This window comes from Pipistrellus kuhlii, unplaced genomic scaffold (assembly GCF_014108245.1).
Source record: "Pipistrellus kuhlii isolate mPipKuh1 unplaced genomic scaffold, mPipKuh1.p scaffold_m20_p_16, whole genome shotgun sequence".
Lineage (NCBI taxonomy): Eukaryota > Metazoa > Chordata > Mammalia > Chiroptera > Vespertilionidae > Pipistrellus > Pipistrellus kuhlii.
The window spans coordinates 6,266,513-6,282,312 of record NW_023425471.1 but is presented as its reverse complement, the minus strand read 5'-3'; the positions used below and the strand labels follow the sequence as shown (position 1 = coordinate 6,282,312).

Here is a 15,800-nt window from a genome sequence, read left to right as displayed (position 1 = left end):
CCCTCTTCCTGCAGTTCTTGGCCCCCTCTCTGCCTGCCTGCCTCCCTCCAGCTCAGGGAGCTATCCCCTCTGAGGTGCTCAAGGCCACTTCCCACACCCTCCGAGCTCAGGCTGGAGGAACTGGGCACAGCGATCCAGTCCTCATTCACTGATCAGACATCAGCTCCAAGTGTGCAACTAACCCTAAACCCGCCTTTCCCCGCGTCCCACGTCTCATCCTTGCTGGCCAGAGGACCTGACACTTCCCAGGGCGAAGGACTTGTGACTGCCTTGGCTGTTAAACCTTTGGTCCACCCAGCCAATATTCTGGGCAGCCTGTCTCTGTTTTCCGTGCCCCCGGCAGGCTATTTTGGGGTGTTTCTAGGCCAAGCATAAGACGGCTATAGGTCATAATAAATTATATAATAAAGTGAGACCTTTCGGATTTGGGTAGACTAGTCAGAAAGTGATAGGTGAGGAATCGCAGGATGCACCTGGAGACGGATGAAATGGAAAGGGGACGTTTAGCCCAGTCCGCGGTTGACCCGCAAAGTTGAAATCCTATTTCTGGTCACTTGTCAAAAGCAGGCTTTCCTTTCCCAAAGTGGTGGCGATCTGATGGTCTCTGGGCTTTAGTGGCACTTTTCTCGGTGCCTCTCTCTGACCCTCTCCCCACCCCTGTCTAAGGTAGTTTCTCTGTTACCCTTTCTCCCATAGAGCCTTTTCTTTTGTACAGAACAGCAGGACATGTTTCTATGAGTTTGTTTAACATTTATCTCCCCTCCATAAGCTCCCGGCCATAGGGACGGGGCTGTGACGCCCCGTTTTTGCTCAGAGCTCTTCCGTGCTGGCTGGCCCGGAGCAGGCCCCAAATAAATATTTATTGAGTGAATGAATGAAGGAAGGAGTATGAAACCTTCCTACTCTGTGGAAGACAAGACACTTAGCTCCACATTCTCATTTTTCTTTGGCATCCTCTGAGATGGTTTAGTGCCATCATGGGCAAACTGCGGCTCGCGAGCCACATGCGGCTCTTTGGCCCCTTGAGGGTGGCTCTTCCACAAAATACCACGTAGCCTAATTAAGTTAATAACAGTGTACCTATCGATATAGTTTAAGTTTAAAAAATGTGTCTCTCAAAAGAAATTTCAATTGTACTGTTGATATTTGGCTCTGTTGACTAATGAGTTTGCCAACCACTGCCCCATAGGTAATGCTGTTTTGATCACCTTTCGTGTTGGATGAGTTGCGGAGATGGTTACACACACACACACACACACACACACACACGAAAATTAGATCCAAATGTCTTCTCCTGCGTCTGAACTGTGCTTTTTCTGTCTCAGTGGGAAGAGGACTCAGTCCTATTGAAGAAGAAATAACCTGTTTATTATTCAAGTCTGAACTGTTTTCATTATCCAGCACCATCTAAGAAAATGAGACAGTGCTTCTGTAGTTTAGAGTCCTTACATGCTTAAGCTTTATTTTTATTTTTTACTCTTGAGCATTACAAAACATGGAGGGTGGTACAGAAAACGATCTTCATTTTTTCAGGTGTTAATTCTTGAAGGTAAAGGCAATAAAATTAAAAGGAATACTGTCATTGAACTCTTTAAAATGCTTCTAGTGGGATTGAAGGTGTTTGTATTAGTTTGTGCCTAAAGATCACCTACTCTTTCTAAAGCATCTTCAGTGGTGTATTTGTGATCAAGTACAGGTATTTAACAATTGGTTCTGTATGTTTCCCGGCAGAGCCACCTCACAGCACTGTTTCTGAAGCAGGTCCTCGTGTATGCGTGCGCACACACCCTGGCACGCGGCACCCATCCTTCCCCATTTCCCAAGTCTTTGGTTTTTGGATTTGTTCAGTTCATCAATTTGAGACACCTGCAGTCTTACCTGGCCTGATGATTTTTCTGTTGATGGACAACGCAATAAATCTGTATGATATAGTCTTTGATCTGAAAAATAACTGAAAAGTATCAACTGCCCAGCCTGGAAATGAAGCCAGTTAGTTGTGAGAGGCCATCTGAGCTTGTGGGGAGATGCCTATGGTACCCAATACAGGGAAAGCCTCTTGTAATTATTGTATAATTGCACACTTATTATACCACCGGAATCTGTGAGGAGTGAAAGATGGGCAACACCAGCAAATGATTTCCGTTTAAAGAATCCCAGAGTAGCCGAAACCGGTTTGGCTTGGTGGATAGAGCATCGGCCTGCGGACTGAAGGGTCCCAGGTTCGATTCCAGTCAAGGGCATGTACCTTGGTTGCGGGCACATCCCCAGTGGGGTGTGCAGGAAGCAGCTGATGATGCTTCTCTCTCATCAATGTTTCTAACTCTCTGTCCCTCTCCCTTCCTCTCTGTAAAAAATCAATAAAATATATATTTTTTAAAAGAATCTCAGAGTAACAATAAAGTTTGGACTGTGTTTAGCAATGTATTGTTTTGGTGATAGAATGCTTTATGCTAAACTAAAGCGAAATGAGTATCATGTGTTGGCCTCCACAAATAGTTGTGAGTTAGAAATGGAAGTGAAGGCTCTACGTTTATGGCTCATGACTGTAGGTCTGCCCCGGCACAGGCAAACCATCTTGGTTGTACAGACCCTGGTTGTTTCCTCTCTGACCACCTCAGTTCCTTTTGCACTGCTGACATTCTCTCATCAATTCTTATATTTGTAATTGTTTTAAAATAGGTTGTATACAGTGGTCAGTATCCATCCATCCATCCATCCATCCATCCATCCATCCAATGTTCATTGACCCCCTGCTTTGTGCCAGGCATTGTACTAGAACAGTGGTCGGCAAACCACGGCTCTCGAACCACATGCGGCTCTTTGGCCCCTTGAGTGTGGCTCTTCCACAAAATACCACGTGCGGGCACGCACATACAGTGCGATTGAAACTTCGTGGCCCATGCGCAGAAGTCGGTTTTCGGCTCTCAAAAGAAATGTCAGTCGTTGTATTGTTGATATTTGGCTCTGTTGACTAATGAGTTTGCCGACTATTGTACTAGAAACAGGTGGACAACGCATGCAGACCTGCTGGCGTGGGCGTCTCAGTCAAGTGCAAGAGGTAAACTTGAGTGCAGCGCTCACAGCAGTATGTAATTAAAAGCCATGTTTCTAGGTTCACGAAAAGGCAGGTTTCGTGAAAGGAGATTAGAGAGGGGGACTCTGAGTTAGGCTGCAGCAGGGTAAGGGTAGTGCATTGAGGAGATGGTGTTTGAGATGAAATCTGAAAGTTGGATAGAAGTTGTCACTTCCCTCCAGCCTAAGGTTGACCAGATGTCCCGCTTTTGGCGGGACAGTCCTGATTTTTAACAATTTGTGTTTAAAAAAATCTCGATTTCGGGACACGGGACATATTGTTAAAAATCGGGACTGTCCCGCTAAAAGCCGGACATCTGGTCACCTTATTCCAGCCACACCCCCAGGAACACACCTGGAGTGGAACACCTTTCAGGGAGGGAGAACGCACACCTCGGGGCACGGTGGAGCATCACAGCCAGAGGGTGTCAGGAAGGCCCACGTGTGGGATTGGGCCCAGATTAGGTGTTTGGGGGGAGCATTTAAGGACACCGGGCACTGCTCAGGGCTGGGGGTAGGGTGATTCCATGATTGGGTGCCTTAATCGATGCCATCTGGAAGCAAGAAGACTAGGCAGAGGCTGTGATGGGCAAAGAAGCAGCCGCCACTCATTAGCCGGGATTGGGGGCTGTTCGGTGACGTTTGTGGCTTGGCCGAGGTTCCTGCTTTGTCTGCGTTCAGACATGGTTCCTGAATGGCCTTGTTTTCGTCTTGTCCCACGCTGGTCGGAGTGGCCTTGTCTGTTGTTTGTGTTTTGCGCAGTTGTTTATGCGCAACAGGAAAGTGCCTGGCCAGCTTCCGGACGGCAGGGCTGCTTGCTCTGTCCCCGAGTTAACTACGTGATGAATCAGGGCAGAGGATCGGAGCTGGGAGGGAGGAGAATGGCTTTCTAGGTATATCCCGTGGCTAATGTTTGAATATCAGCTAGCTCTCGTCCTGGGACTGTTTTTTCAACTTTAAGCAGAATGGACAACTGCAATGCTGTCCCAGGGGCAGAGATCCAGAGGAAAGCAGAGCAAGCTGCTAAGGAGCATGAAGTCAAGGCCGCTCTGAGTGGGAGAGATGCAGGGCAGGAAAATATCAGACTCCTTTCAGTGGGAGAGAAGAAGTCTCTCCTTTGGTGGTTCTCAGAGTGTGATATGATTGACACGAGAAACCAGCAGCATCAGCCTCTCCCCGGGGTCCCATTAGAGACAAATTCTCTGGCCCCCAAAGCTGACCCACTGAATCAGGAACTCTGGTGGAGCCCGGCAGTCTGTGCATTAATGGGCCCTGCGGGTAGTTCTGGTGCAAGCTCAAGGTTGCGTCCAGAACCTCCTTGCCTTGCAGTTGAGAAAGCTGAAGGGTAGTGTATGTGGCTCACTGAAGAGTACATGGGCATTCTGGTCGTAAAGTAAGATCCCGCGGTGCCCTGGCTGGTGTGGCTCAACTGGTTGAGTGTTGCCTTGTGCATTGAAGCTGCCTGGTCAATTCCTGGTCAGGGCACCTGCCTGGGTTGCAGGTTTGTCCCTGGTTGGGGTGCATAGGGGAGGCAACCGATTCATGTTTTTCTCTCACATTGATGTTTCTCTCTCCCTCTCCCTCCCTCTCTCTCTAAAAATCAATTAAAATATATATTTTAAAAAATGACTCCTCCAATCCATGGCAGAAAGGGAAAAAGGCTAAACAGCAGCACACGTGTGCTTAGGACCACAGACGTGTGACCTTATAGGAGAAAAGTACGCTCCTAGTTTAAAACAACCCACTCAAGGAGTTACTAGGACCATGGTTGGCAAACTGCGGCTCGCAAGCCACATGCAGCTCTTTGGTCCTTTGAGTGTGGCTCTTCCACAAAATACCACGGCCTGGGCGAGTCTATGTTGAAGAAGTGGCGTTAGAAGAAGTTTAAGTTTAAAAAAATTGCCTCTCAAAAGAAATTTCAATCATTGTACTGTTGATATTTGGCTCTGTTGACTAATGAGTTCGCCGACCACTAACTAGGAGAGTACAGTGTTGATTCTTTCGTGAATCCAGTCCAAGCCAGACCACCAACACCTGGGCTTTAGTAACACTAGCTGGCTCATCTCATTGTTAGTCACTTGGACTTTTATCAGAGTACCACACAGGTTTTTCCTATCATCCATCTTTTCCCTTCACCTTATTTATTTATTTATTCCACCTGAGCTACTGGGCCAAGGGCCCCTTTTAACCATTTTTAAGTGCATAGTTTTAGTGCCATTAAGTACATTCACAATGTGTGCATCCCTCCATCTTTAGAGGGGATAGTAAAAATAGATGGTTAGGCCTGGCCAGTGTGGTTCAGGGGTTGGGCACCAGCCCTGGGCACCAATAGGTCACTGGTTCGATTCCCTGTCAGGGCACATGCCTGGGTTGTGGACTCTGTCGCCAGTAGGGGATATGTACGAGACAGCAGATCCATGATGTTTCTCTCTCATCAATGTTTTTATCTATCCCTCTTCCATCCTCTCTCTCTAAATATCAATAAAAACATTAAAAAGTAGATTGGTAGCATTATTAGGGTTTTTAAAAATATATATATTTTATTGATTTTTCGCAGAGAGGGAGAGAGATAGAGAGCTAGAAACATCGATGAGAGAAACATCGACCAACTGCCTCTTGCACAACCCCTACTGGGGATGTGCCCGCAACCAAGGTATATGCCCCTGACCGGAATCGAACCTGGGACCTCCCAGGCCGCAGACCGACGCTCTACCATTGAGCCAAACCGGTTTCAGCAGGAGTTTTTATATTTGTTTGTGACTTGTATTAATTCCTAATTGCTGCTATAACAAATTACCACAAACAGTGACTTAAAACAGCACAAATTTATTATCTTGCCATTCTGTGGGTCAGAAGTCTAAAATGGGTCTCACTGGGCTAACGTTGAGATGTCAGCAGGGCTGTATTCCTTCTGCAGGCTCTAGGGGAGAATCTCTTTTTTTGCTTTTTCCATCTTCCAGAATCTGCCCGCATTCCTGATCTGGTGACCCCCTTCTGTCTTCCAAGCCAGTAATGGCCAGTCAAGCCTTTCTGGTATATTACTCTGATCCTGACTCTTCAGCTTCTCGCTGCCACATTTGAGGAGGGCAGGGACTGTGTATGCTTGGTTATTGTGCCCCTAAGCCTGGCACAGGGTGAGCCTAAAATGAATATGTTTGAGCTAATTATTATTCCTACCCTTCTAGTTAACTTCACCCGGGTCTGTGTTAGACACCTCAAACAGAACATGTGGTAAATTGAGCTCAGCATTTCCCCTCCATGGTATTTTTCCTGACTCTTTTATCCCCATGTCCTTGTATTACCACCTTTCCTGTCACCTCCATAGTAACCTGCTCTTTGCCTTGCCTCTTCTTCCTTCTCCTCTTTCTCAGCCCTTCCCAATCCACAGTGAAGCCCCAGATGTTTCTAGAATTAGTCCCACGTATCTACCATTCTGCAGCTGCTTTAGATCCTGAATGCCATAATAGAGCCTTTGTGAAGTCCAGCAGCCACCCAAGCTTTTTCTTGCTCCATGCTTATTCATTCTGAGCCTCCCCCCATGTAGATCCCCAGATGGAAAATGATTCCACTCTCTTCTCTGCCTTGTAGTCTCTCTGTATTAGTTTCCTCTTGATGTTGTAACAAAGTGCTGCAAGCTCAGTGGCTTCAAACAACATCAACTTGTAATCTTATACTTCTGGAGGTCAGAGGTCCAAAATGGGGTATGCTGGCTCAATATCAAGGTGTCAGCAGGGCTGCTTCCTTCTGGAGGCTCTGGAGCACTTCCTCTAGCTGCTAGAGCTGGCCTGTATTCATTGGCTTGTGGCCACATCACCCTAACCTCTGCTTCTGTGCTAACATCTCTCTTACTCTGTCTTCCTTTTATAAGGGCTGCTGTATTAGATTGGGCTCATCTGGATAATCCAGGATACCCTCCTCATATAAAAACCCTTAATTACATCAGCAAAGACCCTTTTGCCATGGAAGGTAGCATAGTTATAGGTTCTGGGGACTAGGATGTGATCTTTGGGGGGCTATTATTCAGCCTAGTGCACCCCTCATTCATTTTTTGACGCCTGTTCCAAAGGTTGCTATACAACACCTCATCTTCTATTAAATCAGTTCATCTCTGAATGGTGTTCCCAACTCCATTGTGCAGACTCATTGCCTGGCATACAATAAGTGCTCTATGTTGACAAATGAATGAATGAATGAATGACCCTTTCACCCAAGTGCTGTTGCCACTCAAAATTCTCCAAAATTATTGGTTACCAGGAGGTATGTGCAATTGTGGAAAATTCCCCAGGCAGAGCCTGCCGACAGGTCTGCTCGCTGACAGTTCACGGTGGTCTGCACTGCCATGGATGAGAAGGATAACGCCACATGTGTCACATGACTTCAACAAAGAATGGCCAGTTTTAAGATAGAAAATTCTCTTTGGCAGTGGTTCTCAACTGGGGACAATTCTGCCCTCCAGGGGGACATTTGGCAATGTCTGGAGACACTCAGTTGTCACAGCTGGTGAGGGGAGGGCCGTCTAACTGGCATCTGGCGGACAGAGGCCAGGGGACACTGCTACATGTCCTACAATGCACAGGACAGCCCTTGCCACAGCATTCCGGTCCAAATGTGGGGGAAGCTGGCTGTGAGTGTTACACAGATGGCTGGAGCCCCATTTCCCTCCTTCAGTACCAGCCGCTCTGGAACAGAAGGGTTCCCTCTGTAGCCACAGCCTTTGTTTTATGAATGAACCATGAAGTCACCGGGGAACAGGACTCTTTGGCACTCTTTCCCCATTTTCCTTGAGTAGAAAGTGTCTTAATACAGCGTTTGCCCCTCTTGTGTCAATAGCCGGGTCTTGACGTTGTTGATGTTTTGCCTTCCTAGTGGGGTGTGCTTATATGCCAGGTGACAGATGATAGGTCCTTCTGCTGCTCACTCATTGGTCCTGGGAACTGAAAAGCGGGAAGGGTCCTTGGCAGTCATGGCCTGCACCAACAGATGATGAAACCGGGATGCAGAGAGGTGAAGTGGCATGGTCCTCTTGCTGCAGAATTCAGTGCCCTTTCAATAGGAGAGAGCTAGCAAGTTGTGTTGATGCTCACTGCTCAGTCAATGTCAGGCTCCTGCTTCTCCAAGAGAAGCTCTTTCTATGGGCTATTTCCCTGCTAAGTTTTTTTTCAAGCAGCTTTTTTGAAATGTAATTCACACATCTCACGATTCACCCTTCTAAAATGTGCAATTCAGTGTTTTTCGTTATATTATTTTTAAAATTATGGTAAAATATATATAACAAAATTTTTTTCAATATATTGACGAGAGAGAGAGAGAGAGAGAGCGAGAGAGAGAGAGAGAGAGAGAGAGAGAGAGAGAGAGAGAGAGAGATTTGTTGTTCCACTTATTTATGTATTCATTGGTTGATTCTTGTATGTGCCCTGTCCAGGAATTGAGCCCGAAACCTTGGTATATCTAAATTATGCTCTAACCCAGAGGTTGGCAAACTCATTAGTCACCAGTGCCAAATCTCAACAGCACAACAATTGAAATTTCTTTGGAGAGCCACATGTTTTAAACTTAAACTTCTTCTAATGCCACTTCTTCAAAATAGACTCACCCAGGCCATGGTATTTTGTGGAAGAGCCACACTCAAAGGGCCAAAGAGCCACATGTGGCCTGCGAGCCACAGTTTGCAGACTATGGCTCTAACCACCTGAGCTACCTGACCAGGGCCCATTGTAAACCATGTTAAGTGTATAATTTAGTGTGATTAAGTACATTCACCATGTGTGCAATCAGCACTGCCATCTATTTCAAACACTCTGTCATCACTCTCTTGGTAAATTAAGGATTAGAATCGGTGTCTCCTGGGGGTGCCTGGACCACCCCACCATCTTGGAGCTGAAAGCCCAAGGATCCCAGTTATGAATCTAATGGGATGGGGAAAGGGAGAATATGGTGGTGTTTTTTAGTGTTTTGGGTTGATGTTTCTTTTTATTTATTTTTTATTTAAAAAAAATATTTTATTGATTTTTTTACAGAGAAGAAGAGAGAGGGATAGAGAGTTAGAAACATCGATGAGAGAGAATCATTGATCAGCTGCCTCTTGCACACCCCCCACCAGGGATGTGCTCACAACCAATGTACATGCCCTTGGCCAGAATCGAACCCGGGACCTTTCAGTCTGCAGGTTGATACTCTATCCACTGAGCCAAACCAGTTTTGGCTGATGTTTCCTTTTCGAGGTACTTTATTTTTGCTCTGTCCCTCTAGGTGCCCCTCTTGGTTACATCCTTTTCATCATTCTGGGGAATTTGGAATGTTCCTACATCCTGAAGCTTTAGTGAGTGAGTTACTTGGGTAACTCCTTTGGCAATTACGAGGGTTCATTAAGCATATTTCAATCAGGGGAGAAAAGCCGCCAATGCCTTCACACGTGGAGGGTTGATGGAGTCCACGTATCTTCACCTAAACCCCTTTAGTTGGCAAAGTTACACTGGCCATGTGGCTGGTTATGAGCACTTAATTTTTAACGTGATTGCTATATTATGGATAAATATCTCATAGGCAGGTCTATGGCTTTCATCCGGGGACACTTTAACAAAGCAAAATGTAACTCGTGTACCTTACTTCACTGATAAGCTGGGGTATATTAATATTTAACCTCGGGGAGAAAAAAACAATGACAGAAATATTCCTGATATTTGTCCTCACTGAACTGTATTCAGTTGGCAAGAAAAGCCCAGTAAAGGCCTTAGCTGATTTCCTTCCAGTGGCCGGGGGGTGGGGTTGGGGGTGAGGCCGCCTCAGGAGGCTGGCCTGTCCCCAGGTGTGGAGGACAGCATGGCAAGATTAGGTGCTATCCTAAGGTGACTAGACGTCCTGCTTATGGCGGGACAGTCCCGCCAAAAGTGGGACGCCTGGTCATCTTATCACTGCTGTTTCTTCCTCCGTATCCTGGATTAAATACTATAATTATTTAGGTGCTATTAATTTCTCTTTTTGCACAGCAAATGTAAGTCCTTAAACACTCAAATCCAGCACGTGTAGATTATTATTTTTTTAAAATATATTTTATTGAGTTTTTACAGATGAGGAGAGAGGGATAGAGAGCTAGAAACGTCGATGAGAGAGAAACATCGACCAGCTGCCCCTTGCACACCCCCTACCGGGGATGTGCCCGCAACCAAGGTACATGCCCTTGACCGGAATCGAACCTGGGACCCTTTCTGTCCGCAGACTGACGCTCTACCACTGAGCCAAACTGGAACTGGTTTCAGCACGTGTAGATTATTTTAATCACCATCCCCTTCAACACCAGTGCTCTGTTTTTGCCATTGTTTTTCTGGACTGTTCTACTAGACGTGGAAGACTCAGGGCCCTGTTCTAGGTCTGATCCTCTGGGGCTGCGCCAGTTTTATCCATCACACACCCACACCCCGTGTGAAAAGTCTTTAATTAGCTTAGTGTCCTCTCTAATTATTCCAGCTAGCTATTATTTGGATGCCTGGAGCTAGAAGGAGGCGCTGAATCTTGCTTTGGATCCTGCCTGGAAAAGGCCTTCCGGCTCTGCTGTGCCTTCCCCGTGGCCAGCTCCTTCAGCAAGCTCCATTTCCTTCACAGACCATCCCGGATGCTGCCTCCGAGGTGACATTCATCCCACGCCAATGGCTCCGAAAATGGGCTTTTCTTTTCTCCCATTAAAAAAAATATATATATTTTATTGATTTTTTTACAGAGAGGAAGGAGAGGGATAGAGAGCTAGAAACATCAATGAGAGAGAAACATAGACCAGCTGCCTCCTGCACACCCCACCAGGGATGTGCCCACAACCAAGGTACGTACCCTTGACCGGAAACGAACCCGGGACCTTTCAGTCCGCAGGCTGACGCTCTATCCACTGAGCCAAACCGGTTTCAGCCTTTCTTCCATTTTGATCATGGAAATGCCCACACCCAAAGGCCTCTTCACAACAAACAAAATGGAACAGCGTGTCACCACCTAACTAACCATTTCTCACGGTTCCTTTGTTCACAATAAAATATGAGATGAAGAACCCAGGTGTCAACTGAAGTCTGTCAGTTAGCTCAGCAGTGACACCGACAGCAGTTGGGCAAAGGAAGTGTGTGCTAGCCTGATGGGGAATTTTTTTTTTTTCTTTTAGCTTAATTGTTACCTTTGTCAGAAAAGAAAGTAATTACCGAAGGGGAGGGCTTGGGGGAGAAGGGGAATTGCAGGGGTGTCTCCAAATGAAGGAAAACTTTGAAAGGGGAAGCAGTTCACAGCATTCATCTGTTGGCTGGGCATCGAGACTGCAGCTGCGTGCAAGAGAAATATGTAAATGATTTTGTAAAGTTAGCTTTTAGACTCGGTCACACATTCACATGATTCAACATTGAAAAGGTGGAAAGTGCTTACAGTGAAAAGTCTCCATCTCATCGCAGCCCTGCTGCTGTCCCATGACCCTCCCCAGAGGCCTTCAGCGCTTTCTTTCTGGTAACTTGGTCCAGGCAGATCTCACACATATACATACCAGCAGACAGGTGTTGCTGTTATTTCTCCCTTCATCTTGCCGCCTGATTAGTTCATAGTAGGAGAACTGCATCTAGCTCATGATTTCCCCCTGCGAATGTCCAGTTGTGGCTGAGGGACGGGTGTATTTGGGAAGAGTTCTGTCGCAGATTCTGCTGTGGACTATGTCTCAGCTGATCTGAGTCTTTAAAAAAAATATATTTTATTGATTTTCCACAGAGAGGAAGGGAGAGAGATAGAGAGTTAGAAACATCGATGAGAGAGAAACATCGATCAGCTGCCTCCTGCACACCCCCTACTGGGGATGTGCCCGCAACCAAGGTACATGCCCTTGACCGGAATCGAACCCGGGACCTTTCAGTCAGCAAGCTGACACTCTATCCACTAAGCCAAACCGGTTTTGGCTGATCTGAGTCTTAACTGGTAAAAACTCTGTCCTGGATCTTAACTGAGCTAGATCTTGCTTCTGAACTGCGCTAGGAAGTGTCTTCCCACTTGTTCATGTCGTATGTGTAGTAAGGACTTTCTTCAAGCGAGGAAGCCACACAGAGCCTGCTGCCCTCATACAACCCAAGGGCCCTAAGAAGCCCTGGAATGGGCTGCCAGCCCGATGTGTCCTCTGGCCGCCCCCTGCCCCTGTCCCCTTTCTTCTCTGTGTGCAGCTCATTCACAGGGCACACGTCACAGTGTCAGTAACTTATTAAGAGTGACTGGCGCCCAGCCGGCATGGCTCAGTGGTTGAGCATCAACCTCCGAACCAGGAAGTCATGGTTCGATTCCCGGTCACGGCCCATGGCCTGGGTTTCGGACTCCATCTCCATTGGGGGGTGTACAGGAGGCAGCCGATCAACGATTCTCTCTCATCATCAATGTTTCTCTCTCTCTCCTCTCATTTCCTCTCTGAAATCAATAAAAACATTAAAAAAAAAAAAAAAAGAGTGACTTGCTTCGATCCCAGTTTCAAATTCCCATTAGCAAGTCTCTGAGCCCATTGGGGTATCACCCCCTAGGGTACACAGCTGGCTGTTTTACGCCCAGGCCTGTGAGGGGAGGATCCCCCAGTTCTGAGATGTGTGAGTATGTAAGGAGGGCCTGCTTGGTGCCAGGTGTATGCCAGGTGCTGAGACACAGGGTGACCCAAGGAAGGCCTGCCCCCCGGAGCAGTGCTGTGAGGTGGGATGCTTGAAAGCCTGAACTCAGAATACCCCAGAGTGCCCTGTGCCCCTTTTTTTCCTGGCTTTCTCTTGACAAAGGGGTGATTGGTGATTCGAGGATGTTCCATCTTCAGAGTCATTTTCACTTGGTCCCTTGAGGAAGGCTCCCGCGGCGACACGCACAGTTGTGCTTCGGAGTAAATAACGGGGTTATTTATACCCTTTGAGGCCTAGGATTGTGTAACTGGACTCGGGTTCTCCTTTTGAGTTGGTTGCACTTAAAAAAATGTGGATGTGACTGGGGGCGCTTGGGTGGCTTGGCGGTGATAGCACGCTGTGGGGGCAGGGTACAGTTGTGACATTGTCTGGCCCTTTTAGGGAACCTGTGGGTTTTTAAATGGAGGAAGAGATGAAGACATTATGAAAAACAGCCACTGCCCGGCAGAAAGATGTAGGGAAAAGGGGCAGGGGACTGTCCCTCTAATATCTGGCTTCCGGCCTTTCCTCAGCCTCAGTTCCTTCTCTCGTCTCTCTCTTAGCTTCTCTTTGTCCCCTCACTCCATCTCTCATCCCTCACTCCCCTCACACCTTCCCTCTACATAGGTATGAGGGTCCTAGATTTCCCTATCTTCTCTCCCCCATCCTCTCCTCATCCTCTCATCCCATCTCTCTCCCCTCAGTCCCCCACACCTTTTTATTCCCACTTCCTTTCTCAAACTTTCTTTTTCCTTCTCCCCTCTCCCCTCACTGCCCACGTCTCCTCTCACTATACCCCCTCATGCCATCCACCCTCTCCTAGTCCTCCCTCCCTCATGCTCACTGTCTCCTCCCCTCCCCCCTCAGCACCTCTCTTTTGTGTCCAGTTTCCCCCTGCACCTCTTCATTCTCTCTCTACCTCACCCCTCCTCTCCCATCCCTGTGTCTGAACCCTTTCACGTTTCCCACAGCCCTTCTCCTCCATGTCCACCCTTCTGCACACTTTCCTCAACACCACCTGCCTTTCCCCCCCTTCTTACTAAGCTCCTCTTCATCATCCCTCTTTTCCTACCCCTCTACTTCCCCTTCCCCTCCTCATCCCCCCTTTGTCCCCTAACTCTCCCTCTCCCCCAAACCCTCTCTTCCCCTCATAGCTTCTCTCTCCTCTCCCATCCTCATCTCTCCCCAAATCCCTCTGTCTACCATTGTCTCTCCCCCCTGAACTCTCTCCCACTCTGTGGTCTCTTCCCTCTTCTCTCTCTTTCTGTCTCTGTCTCTCTCAACACTCCCTGTCTTCCTTTCTCACACCCCTCTCAGTTCTCTGTGCAGTATTGCCCCAGGCCTCAGCACTTGCAACTGATATCACCACCTCCTTTGCTCAGTAAACAGTATGCTAGCCCATGGAACTAGAAGAAGCTCTCATCTATAATGTGCGGTCTAAAGTCAATATGGCCACATGAGGATGTGTGGTCCCCTGAGGAAGAAGGAACCTTTGGGGAATGTGCCCCGTATATGCACCTCTAGGAAGGGCTCCTGCTACCCCCCAGGGCAGGAAGAGCTGGGGACTGGAGTGTCTGGCATGGGAACTCTCCCCAGCCCACAGCCTCTTTAAGAGCTGCTCCCTGCTGGTGAGGAGCTCTGTCCCCGAGTGAAGGTGTTAACAGAGGGGAGAGGGCCTTGTCTCCCCCAGTTGCTTATAAAAGTGGGATTCTTGCTAAAATAAGCATTTTGTCCCCCCCCCCCCCAGGAGGATACGATATAGTATAAAACTTTATTTCCATGGAATTACACCCCTGAGTTTCTGGAGTGCCATTTTCCTTAGTCCATTCATAGAAGTATAGCTGGAGCTTCAGCGGAGCTAAAATCAGAGCCAGTGTCCAGAGTTTCCATGTTGGAGCTGGGGCCAGGCCAGCATCAGGCTAGCTTAGCCTGGGTTTCCCACTGCAGTCCCTTAGTCCATTGCATGTGGGGTCCACATGGCCAAGGGCTGTAGGGGCAAATGCAAGGAAGCCAAGAGCGAGCCAATAGCACAAGAGTGCGGAGCAACAAGAGAGAGAGTGCTCCTTTGTTTAGGAGACTATGTATTCCAAACCTTTGTGTCCTTGCACTGGCCACGCCCATTCAGGCCAATGATTCTGTTCACAGGTGTGACTGATAGGCAAGCATTTTTCCTATGTCACTCCAACTTTATTGGACATGTGTCTGTCTTTCCTTTGTCCAGTCCCCTTCCTCCAGTGCTTTGCAGGGAATAGGCTGATGATTCCCTGGTGAAGCTGCCCAAATGACATGCCCATGGTGTCTGGCCTTTCCTTTGCTCCTTTCCTATTACTAATAACTAGCTAATCACAGTGGTGTCAGTGGGAGGGATGGGAGTTTTCTTCTAGCTCCAATATTTTCTAACCTGAAGATGGTTTTTATTATAAATATATAATGACTGCATTATAGAGTTTAAAAAATAGGAAGCAGGAGAATATAAATTGAACACCCATATCATACCTCAATACAACCACTATGGCATATATGTCTTTTCAGGCTTTTTACTGTATACTTGTGGATACATGTACATGTATTATAATATATATAAATTGTGGATCCTGGTGTGTGTTTTTCTCTCCAGAGTCATCTTCAAAGCCAGCGTTTTTAGTAGCTGAATATTTGGGTTCCAAAATCTTCTGTAACCATTCCCTACCATTTGATCATTTCGGTTGCTTCTATCATGTTGATAGTATAAGTAATGATGTGATAGACATCATTTTTCTTTTTATCTTCTAAGGAAATCAAGTTGTAGGCAGGGTGACATTTCATATCCATTCTTTGTCTTCATAGCTTCCAAATGACTGGAATGGTGCATGTGAAATGATAACTAAGAGGAGTTTGGTCCATAGAACTTCTTACATGTGGATTGGCTGGGCACCTGCCATTCTTTTGTTTGCTTTCAGTGTTAGTTCATGAAATTGTGGGCTTATATGGCTTATCATCCCTTCTATACTGTGTGTGTGTGTGTGTGTGTGTGTGTGTGTGTGTGTGAGAGAGAGAGAGAGAGAGAGAGAGAGAGAGAGAGAGAGAGAGAGAGATCCCTGAAGGAGACTG

General features: G+C 47.1%; 1 protein-coding gene across 6 annotated transcripts in view; it reads left to right on the top strand.

Annotated features, from left to right (window-relative positions):
* SH3KBP1 (SH3 domain containing kinase binding protein 1) overlaps positions 1 to 15,800 on the top strand; it is a 342,524-nt gene that overhangs the window by 897 nt on the left and 325,827 nt on the right. The window lies entirely within an intron of this gene.